This window comes from Solanum tuberosum, unplaced genomic scaffold (genome assembly GCF_000226075.1).
Source record: "Solanum tuberosum cultivar DM 1-3 516 R44 unplaced genomic scaffold, SolTub_3.0 scf00564, whole genome shotgun sequence".
Lineage (NCBI taxonomy): Eukaryota > Viridiplantae > Streptophyta > Magnoliopsida > Solanales > Solanaceae > Solanum > Solanum tuberosum.
In genome coordinates this window covers 192691-203542 of record NW_006239498.1, presented here as the reverse complement: position 1 = coordinate 203542, position 10852 = coordinate 192691, and the positions used below count along the sequence as shown (strand labels likewise).

General features: G+C 37.2%; 1 long non-coding RNA gene across 1 annotated transcript in view; it reads right to left on the bottom strand.

Annotated features, from left to right (window-relative positions):
- Positions 1 to 6356: 6356 nt before the first annotated feature.
- LOC102585037 (uncharacterized) overlaps positions 6357 to 10852 on the bottom strand; it is a 7752-nt gene continuing 3256 nt past the window's right edge. Inside the window, exon 3 of the long non-coding RNA XR_368818.2 lies at positions 6357 to 6369. This is a non-coding gene — a long non-coding RNA (uncharacterized lncRNA). The remainder of the gene's footprint in view (positions 6370 to 10852) is intronic.

The window sequence follows — 10852 nt, the reverse complement described above, 5'->3', positions numbered from 1 at the left end:
ACCCACTTCAATTAAGCATTTAAATCAGTAAATAACAATACCCATAAGCTAATTCAGCCCATAATCACCAAATCATACCCTACGAATTGGAGTTTTAGCTAAACATCATAAAAAGATAAAAACAATTACCAACTAGATTAGCCATCAGCTAGGTAATAGTCTCCAAGCCTTTACAATGCTCCAAATTGATTAAGTTCAAAAACCCACCTACAAATCCTCAAATTTAAGCTTACAAATCCTCAAAGTCTACAATGGAAACTAAAAAACACAAAGAAAACTGTGACTCTCAAACATGGGGATCAGAACTCTTTTCCCTTCATTTTAAATTTCAATTTATAATGCCTAGTTTTTTGGCTTGAAAGACCATTTGGCAGAGTAAGTCGCACCTCTCCAACCAGGTCGTCGATCCACCTTTCGCTCCCATCCATCACCAATTTACATTGTCCATCAGTCTTCTAGGTCATGTGACTTTAGGCGGTCAAAGTTGTTGTCGCGGAGTCGTTAGGCGATTCGCCGACTGCCTATTTTTGTCGCCAAATTGGTTCTTCCCCAAGGCTGGCCTGCTGGAACTTTGGGCGAGCAAAAGAGCCACTCGGCAGTTCGCCGAGTGGTCTTGGTGATCACCATGATCGCTTTTGTTCACTTCTTCAGCTTGTTTGTACCTTTTTGCCCGGTAGTGTCTTTGCCTTGCTCCTTAGCCTTCAATGCTGCAAATCAATACTTCAACATCAGTTTAGAGCATACATTAGGCATTTGAGGACACTTATACTATCAAAACAAAACCCTAAATGAGTCGAAATCTCAGACTCATCATCTAGCAATTGCATTTTAATTTCGTAGTTATGACAATATAATTTTTGTTAGTTATTACTGATTAAATTCATTTAATTAATTTCATACATGGAACATATCCATCTAACATGGACTTTTGGACTTCTGATAACGTGCAACTTCTTTTCCTCATTTCATTTCTCCATTCAATTTCCTTTAATTTAGTTTTTCTCTCTATTTAATTCTTTAGTTATTGTTATAAATTCATTGAAAGGATGGACTATCCATTGAGATAATACATGAACTACATATTCATATTCCCTAGGTTCTATAAACTTTTTTGATAAGAATGTACTCCCTCCGTTTCTATTTATATGTCACCATTTTGGATTCCACGTGCATTAAGAAACTAAGTAAGTTTACTATTCTACCCTTATTTAATTTTTTTGGAACTCAAGTTTTCAATCAATGAATATGAATTAATTTATTTTGATTAATTAATTTAACCAATGAACATGAATCATTTGCTTAGATTTTTTAAGTTGGTCAGATGTATGCTTACAAGGCTAATAACTCACAAGGGTAAAAAATGAACAATATTGTAATTTATGCATTGATTTTATGAAATTAAAAGTATTATGGACCAACTAATTACAGAAAGGGATGACATATAAAAATGAGCGGAGGGAATATCTATTTATTATGACACTAAATATGGTGACTTTTGGAGTGACTGCTCAATCTATAAATAAGGTTATTCCTTCACCATTTTTAAGACACATATGAGACTTGAGGACATTTAAATAAGATGATCTCTACATTTTAGTCCTCATAGTTAGGAGTCTTTGTCCATTATCCTATTTATCATTTATGTGTTCCACAGAGGTATATATACTTTTGGATATATTTTGTTCACAACTTTCATTTGTGTCTTGTTTACATTCTAATTTTGTGTTCATCAATAGATCAGATGAATGGGTTTTTCTGTTTGTTATTTTGATTGTTTTCGTGATCAGGTTGGATCATTTCATTTTGGGATGATATCCAACACATTAAGAGGGTGATACAAAATTTTGAAGGTACTACCATTCAACATATGGAGTGGAATGTACATGCATAAAATGGTTCTCTACACCTCAACAACTACCTATGGAGGAAAGGGGAGAATATAATATGGACAAACTTGAATTCCCGTGCTTCAGAAGAAAACAAAACTACAAGAAGCTTATACCTATAGTGACATATTTGGTAATCATTTTTCGACAAATGAAAATTCTGTCAATTTTATTCAACTAAAAATTACATTTATCATCTGTTAGCTTATTATATTTGTTGATGGGCTTCTAGAATATCAAAAGTCTTTCAAATTAGCAATAACTATGCATCGATAAACTATCTAACTATTAAGAGATGCTTAGACTTGGACTTTAGTCTTCTTCTCAATCTTGATTGTAATTTTGTGTTTATATTATTTGTTGTTCATTAACCTTCAATTTAATTATGATTTATATTAGTTAATATGGGACGAACGTGTCGAGAACTAATAATTAATAATAAGTATGAATATATTGTTATAAAATATTATAGTGTGGATGTCCATTACACCAAGAAGTTACTCTCACCCATTATCTCCATTACTTTCCTCCATTATGAAGATAACCATAACCTCTATAACCTCCAACTTTATAACTATTATTCTTGTAACCTTCCACTTCCATAACCTCCTCCATTATATTCATGTTAATGTCATGTTTATGACTAACCTTTTGTATGCCTCTATGTTACACTATAAATAGAGGTATAAGAGTTCATATTGTATACACTTGAAGACTTGGAATAATAATGAAAACTCTCATCTCTTGTCTCCCTATTTCTATTGCTTTCATCTTCTATATTTCTTGTCTTATTTTGCTTTAGTTTTACAACACGATATCTGCACGAGTTGCTCAATCTCCATCAAGAATCAATGGTAGGTATTTCTTGATTTTTATGAATTATCCTAGTAATTCTTCGGCTGCAAGGTATACTTCATATCCTATATATTATTTGTACTAACAAAGCTTGTTCTGTGGTTATTTTAAAATGGTTAGTAAATTATGATAATCTTCAACAAAATATTGTGAGGGACTATTAAAATGATTTAATTTATTTTTACTTGGAACTGTTATATGGTTCCAACATGTTGTTCTAATTAATTAGGTTTGTTCATTTTATTCAATTTTATGTCAAATTCAGATAATATTTATGGTACTCAATACATATTTTTTGGTTATGCATTTGGTTTATTAAGACATTGGTTGAGGGTAAAACGGTGAATTCAAATTTCACTGCACCAAGTGGGAAAGACAACAAGTTAAAGTCTCGGTGCACCATGATAATAAGAAGTTGGGTTCAAGTCTCATTGATTTATGATCAAAGGCGTCTTTATATGGGTAAGACATTGGGTTTAAGTCCTAATGCACTATAGTGATGATATGATGACTAGCATAAAGTTGTATACTTTTGACTGAAAGTCATGAAATTTGCCCAATTAATTTGCTCCATTCTCTTATGTGAATGTGGTAGCAGTGCATAATATGTCTGAAAAATGAAAAGTGGTTGAATGTATGAATATGGGTGTGGTAAAATGTTAATGGTCATCATTGTGGTAATTAAAAGGAAGAACATTTATGGGTTCTTAAGATGGTCCTTCAAATGTGAAGGTAATTTTGTCCATCAAGGTGGTATGAGGGCACATTGTTTCTTAAGATGGTCCTTCAAATGTGAATGTAATTTTATCCATCAAAGTGGTATGAAAAGATATTGGGCACATTGTTGTTGATGCAAGCCAATTTGAAAAGTTTTGTAAATCCTCCATCAAAATAAAGGAATACAAAGTGGTAGTACATTTCGTACATTTGACCTCTTAAAGTGATGTTAAGTTGAGTCACATAAATATTATAATGCCAAAGCATGACAATGAGTTTCTGATAAAAACTTATGGAGCATGTACAAATAGTTATGGTTCATTTCTTGAACAGAATGTGACTTGTGTTCGTATGGATAAGGACATGTTCATGTAGAGTTGGATAAATGTCACATCTACCTCTACGGGAGGTTTGAGATATTGAAAAAATAATAATTTGACATAAATGGTCATTTTGGTCATATACTTTGAGTACTACACAAATATGGTGGTATGTTTTATTATGAACTATTGGAGAACAAAAGAAAGAAATAATTCTTTTCTATAAAGGTTCATTGTGGTCATGACCAAAATAAATGTTGTTGTGTGGCAACACAAATTTGTCATTGTTTGTGAAGAAATAAGTCTTGCATGTAATAATTTTAACCATGACAATAATAATAATTTTCTCCTTGAAGGAGATGGTCACCGTAAGAACGGTGTTGTGAAATTTGTGGCAGTACACAAACTAAATTAAGAGTTTCGGAAGAACTAATTTGTAACTACCCAGAAATGAAAATAGTTCATAATATTGAGGTTGTAGTAAGTCTCAAAAGAAACTTTTTATGTTTCGGAGGAATTAGAAAAAAAATTATTATATTGAGACTGTAAATTATTGTAAGATAAATATCTTCAGATTACTACAATCAAAGTGGGTTATGAATATTTACACAAAAGGTTACCCCCCCCCCCCTTTCTCTTGTTTGTTGTATACAAATATAGGCATGATGATGAAACCGCATGCAAAAGTAAACTAGTGGTCTACTAGATTAAATATCAGTTGGCATAACTGGATGACCATTTCGGTTCAAATATGTTGCAAAAGAATTGAGAATTCGTGTGGTTATATGTTGAAAAAATAAAAGATTCTTCAAAAATTCTCATGTGTTTCTTGTTCTCATAATAAAATTATCATTGTACCAGCTAAGGTTGGGATTGTATCCCCTGAAATTATTTGGAACATATAAAATGGTGAATATGGGCCCGTTCACCTACCATGTGGACCGCATACTATTATGATTTAATAGATGCATCTATGGTATGGTCACATGTGTATTTGTATCAAAGCTACTCCGAGCTATGGATGAAAAGAAATATAAGAAGAAACATACTAGTAAAAAGTTAAGAAAAATGGAAATTGAAAAAATAAAACAACATGGCCACCAAAATCTCAGAGGTGGAAGTCCAATGCAATAGCAGGGGGAGGTACATTCCCTCTCATGAGCGGAGGAAATTTAGAATTGGGGATAAAAATCATGTCGAGTACACACTTCAAATCATTCTCCAAAAGATCACCGATCAAGATTGGGTGTTGGAATAAATGAAGGAGAATATTGAAATGTTGAATCAAATGATTGGATCTCACTCTAGATCAATCCAAATAATCAGGTCATTCCTGAGTTTTGTAGTGCCTCATTTCCACCCAAATGAAATATTGGGGTCACCTAGTGACACTAGGGATAACCCCAATAACGGAGAGTTAAACAGAACTTACGTTGTGCCACGACGTAAAATAAGGCGCTTCTTGGAAGGCAACCCAAAGTTTTACTGCTTTTAATTATTCTGTTCGAATAATGGTGTGCTGATTTTGTAGGTTCAAATGAGAAAGGTGTAGAAAAGTGCAAGTTGGCTAGCCAAGGATCCGGTAGGCGACTCGCCGAACCTATTGGCGATTCCAACTTAATCCACTATTGGGATCCCAAAATAAGGAATTTTCTGTAAAACTCGGCGAGGTAAGTACGCGTTTGGCGCATCGCCAAGTTGATCGGCGATAAGACTAACGTCGCCGAATGATCGAGAACTGAACGGTTATATAAAGGTAAAAGGTTAAATATTTTGAACCTCTCACCTTCCCTCGTTTCAAACTCCTCGAAATGACACCAAAGGTACTCTTTCTTAGATACTTACCTCTCCATTAGTATTTAAGTTGGTAAGTAGTGCTTAGGATTGGATCTCTTTGCTGCCTAGCGTTTGAAAAAGAAAGTTGATCGGCATTAAAGGTTAGTCCATAAAACCCCGAATTTATCTTAAAAGAGTTTGCACTCATTTGCAATTGTAGTATCAAGATGATATGTGTTGGGCCTCTCTGATAGAAATAAGTTGATATGCTTTGTGTAATTCGAAATTAGTTGCCTGAAATATTTTAATAATCGAATGCCTTGTTGTTTCTGCTTTATTTTGATTGAGATTTCAATGGGTGTTGCTTAATTGTCGTTGTATTGGTTGGCTAACACCTATATAGCCCACATTTGTGCTTAATAGCGAGAATTGCTAAATGAAGGAATGGGTAACGATATTCTGATGGGTGATCGTAGGTAAATGGCCAAAACTTGGCAGGACCAGAAGAAGTCTGAGTATTCTGGGGTGATGGGAAGTATGGGTCTTGCGTGAATCTCGTGTATGCATGCTTTGAGTTTGCTTTTGAAGATCATAAGGTCTATTTTGAGAGTTGGATTGAACAATAAGCATGTGGTGTCGTTCGGCGAGCTGGGTCGAGCTCGCCGAATGATTCGGTTGTTTGCTTATGGGTCATAGTTCACCCTTGAGTCATATCCTTAGTGCTGTGAAATCTGTAACTTTTGGCGGACAATTTCGTGCTCGTTGAAACTAGTCAACGACTCGCCGATAAGACTTTTGATCGGCATTTGCATGCCCTTTTTAATCTCTTTTATTGTATCTTTTGGTGGACAACTTTGCCATCGCCGAATAGAATATTTCATCACCAATTTTCCTAAAGTTTAAGAAATCCCTTCGGCAAGCTCGATCTAGCTCGCCAAAGAGGTTTGGCGACTTGCCAACTGGATCGGCAAGTCTTTCTACAATAAGATTCTCTGTGTTTGTGTTAAGTTTTTACTAATCTCTTGACCTTTTACAGATATGGTACACACAAACTTAAACAAACCACCTCAGAAAAAGGCAAAGGGAATTACAATAAATAAAGAAGGATCATGTCCTTCACAAAAAAGAAAGCAAGATCTCCCACCGTGGGATAAAGGCAAACGAAAGAAGCATATAGCTAGAAAAGGGTCTGCTATTGAGCCAGATTTCCTTGAGCAAGAAGATGAACAACCCTTGATTCACTGACATAATAGGCTCAGAGATGGACATCAATCAACACCCACCAGAGTTTCATCAGCTGTAACTCTTCCGACTACTGAATCAGTGCCAGCTTCGACACCACCTCCAGTGTCCCCTGCACTCCCCGTAGCTCCATCTCAACCAAGACTGTTGAACAAATTGAAAGGCGATGGTTTACAGAACATTCTCGAAGAAAAGTTACTATTTGTGGAGGGTTTGGAAGGTAAGCATGCTAAGGTTTTTGACACACTCAGATATCATAAGTTTGAACAGTTCACTAGGCCACACGGCTCTTACATTTCTTCCTGGGTCTGAGAATTATACTTAACCTATGGGGAGTTGGCCTCGAAAAATAAGAAAAAAGCTATTGAGTTCCAACCAGTGAAGTCGATTGTGGTTAGAGGCAAAGAGGTGGAATGTCACATCGAGCATATTAATGTTGTATTCTCGGTACTACCCTACCAGGGTCTGCCTATTGTCCCGTCCCTAGATGATCTGAAGGGTTGGTTAGCTCCGGTGATCTCCGACATCACCCCGAGGTGGATGTATGCGGGATTCCCTATTGAGAAGAGGGATATGAACATTGTCTCCCGGTACTGGTTCGTCTTCATCAGTAGCACTATCATGCCATCTCAGAATGAGTCCATTCTACGTTATCCTAAAGTGGCTTGCCTTGGTTCTATCATGGCCAGGAGGAGGATCTACCTGGGGCTGCTAGTATCACAGGAGATGGATGTGAGAGCCAAACAGACGCATACATCTCTGCCATTTCCTGTTTTGATCACTAAGTTATGCCGACGTGCTGGGGTGCCACGGGATCCTACTAGCGATATAGAGGTCACACCGTCTTCCTCCACTGATATCCGGCGCATAAAGGCCGAATTCATGTGAGAGGAGGTTCATAGAAGAAGAGCAGCCCCAACAAAAAATTCTCCAGAGGTCAATGTTGACTTATTATCAGCAGAGACACATGTGCCCACTGCAGCCTCTGAGCCCTCATGTATACCAACTCCCTCTTCTTCATCCTCACAGGTTACAGGTGTTTCGTCATCCTCTCAGCCGGCCAGGATCACTCAGGCCATAATCCTGAATATGGGACAGTTGGCCTATTCAGCTAATGTAAGAGCTACCCGAATGGAGAGGTCTATTCCAGGGATGATCGACAGGGCCATACTAGCACCACTTGCCCCATTTCAGACCTCTGTTGATGTCTTGACAGTAAGAGTTACTGCTTGCGAGAGAAAATAGAGGGAAGCCTCTGAATGGCCGCTCTAAAAGCTAAAATCACAAGTTTGAGGAAGGACGTAGACTACCTTAAGTCTACTAACTTCACTTCACTAGTAGATAGGGAAGATGATGAGGATGCTCATGAGACCACCGAAGATGTGCATGGGGATGGCACAGCATATGCAACGTCAGATGCAGAGACCGACGAAGATCTGATAGCAGGTGATGAGGAGATGAGAGAGAGTCAAGATGCGGGCATATTCAGGGATTTGCCAGATTTAGTAGAGACGGTAGTTCAGCTGGTGATCCAGACATTACCGACTGAGACGTCCACAACAGCCCCTAGTGGATCTGGCACTGATTTTCCATCTGAGGCTACTCCGGGCACTGATGGCCCGACAGATAGAGAAACTGTGTAGACATGACCTTTCTCTACCTTCCTCTCTGTCTTACTTACATTTACTTTTGAGTTACTCTAAATTGCATTTGAGGACAAACGCTTGTTATTTTATGGTGGGGTGAGAGTCACCTTTATGTGCTACTATTATTATTGGTGTTTTGTGTTTATATTTGGGTTGTTATGTTTTAAATTTTGTTAAATATTGCTTGTGCGATTGTTTAAGCTTATGACTCATTTTGCTTTTAATTGCAATTGATTTTGACCCCTTCCGAAATATGTTTGAATTTTTCGTACATTGTTGCCACCCCTCGTGAGTTGGATGTGGCTGCTCTTTTACAAAAATTTGAGTCTCGATTTTGATCAATATCGATGACTTGAATAGTGCTCTCAATTGAACGAACATGAATTTACGGCTACGATGAGGCCAAATGAAGTTGCATAAACAATATGTGAACTCTTTGCATCTCGTTGTGCTTAACCATTCATCGAATTGATTCTCCTGTAATGACCATTGCACACTAGCGAAAGTGTGTAGCCTTGTTTGACTTAAGTGTCAATGCCTTTTGTGATTAGCTTGCTTTGAACCATGCATGTATAAACCTAGAAGTTTCCCCGTTAGTCTGATTGATTTAGAAAGATGTCCTCTTGAGATGATCTTAGGCAACTTTAAAGAGTGTGAGCCAAATTTGACATATACCTCTTTTGTGGCCTAACCGTGAACATGTGAAACTCTTTTGAACCCTCTTTGAGCCTTACCTTTCTTTGGAAGAACCTTGAAGCACCCTAGACCTTAGTTGACCCACTACCTATAATCCTCTTGACTAGTGGTTTAGTGAATAGCCAACTTAGGCCAAAAGCCTAAGTTGGGGGTGTGGTGAAAAGAAAAAGGAGAAGTCAAGAAGTGCTATAAGAAGTCTCCATTAACCCATGGTGCTACGAAACAATGGAACCCTCCATATAAAAAAACGAAAGAAAACAAAAAGAAAAGAAAAGAATGAAAAAGAAAATTGTGGAATAAAGTACAAAAGAAACTGGGTTTCCGAACAATTCATGGAGAGTGAATAAAAGGATGACTTAGAAGCACTAGATTTTTTTTTAAAGGAAGGGAAGAGGATGTTTTGAGACCACAACATCTCATGAGGATAAAAAGTCACTGATCCTAAATGACAATACTTTTGCACTCAGCCCCATTACAAGCCTTTGAAAGACCTTTTTGATCTTGAGTAAGCAGAATCGAAAGTCGATCGGAAAATAAGGGCAAACCTGTGGGTAAAAACATGCATTGTGTTCCTTTTTTTGAGTGTGAGTGTTGCATCTGATTCCTGATCTTGAATTGACTAACATCTCTGTGTGAACATGGAATCATTCTTTACGTGAGGACATTTAGTTACTTCTTGTTGAGCTTGAACTTCCACAAGAAGCAAGTATTGCGAGCGTGAGAATCTTTGGTAATGGTGTTTCACACCTTGAATCTTTGAGTACAAAATTGCTTCTTGCATAAGTAAGTTGAATCTTGTCGTGTGCATTCATGATTTAGTCTTGTGTAGCACTGTTTGAGACACCCTTTTTGAATGGCTGAACTTGAGTTTGCTTGAGGAAAAACAAAAGTTTAAGTTGGGGGTGTTGATGAGTCCACAAATTGGACTCATTTAGGGCTTTATTTTGATAGAAATAGTGTCCTTGAATGTTTATTTTGTCTCAATATCTGATGAAAACTCTTAAGTTTCAGGTATTTGAAGTTTTAGAAGAAGCATGGACGTTTAGGCGCAAAAAGGAACAAAAAGGCTTAAAAGAACGAAGAAGTTGAAACCTGAGCTCCGCCAAGCACATTTGGCGAGTCGCCAAAGGGACTAATTCTGCCCTTTGTTCCAGTACGCAAAGCCCTAAAGGAAGAGGATAAAAAAGGCGATGAAAGGAAGCAGTTGGCGTTTCACCGAATAGTTTCGTGAAGCAGTACTATACCTCCCAATGGTCCAGAACGTGAAGATTCTGAAGGCAGGCACGAAACGACGATGAGACAGAAGAAGGGCGAGTCGTCGAGTTAGTCGGCGTACTCGACTAACCTCACCGAGCTATCTGCCAGCACTAATTTCTGATGGCTATAAATACTAAATTATTTATTAATTTTGAGGGGAGCGATTATTAATAAAAATTTCAAAATAGAATAGTACGTTTTTGGATATTTTCTGTCAAGTTTGGAGAGGGTTTTTTGGGAGACTTGAAGAAAGAAGGATTTCATCTTCCCCAAGTTGGAAGTGGGTCTTCTCCATTCTTCTTCCTTTGCTTAAATCAAGGTTTAATTCTTATACCCATTTGATTTTACTATCATTTTAGGTGTATTTTGTTATTTCTTGATATGTGGCTAAAAACCCTCATTCTTGGGGTGTGATTTAGCAAATATGTGTCGATATTATTGTTGGGTCTTGCTTGCT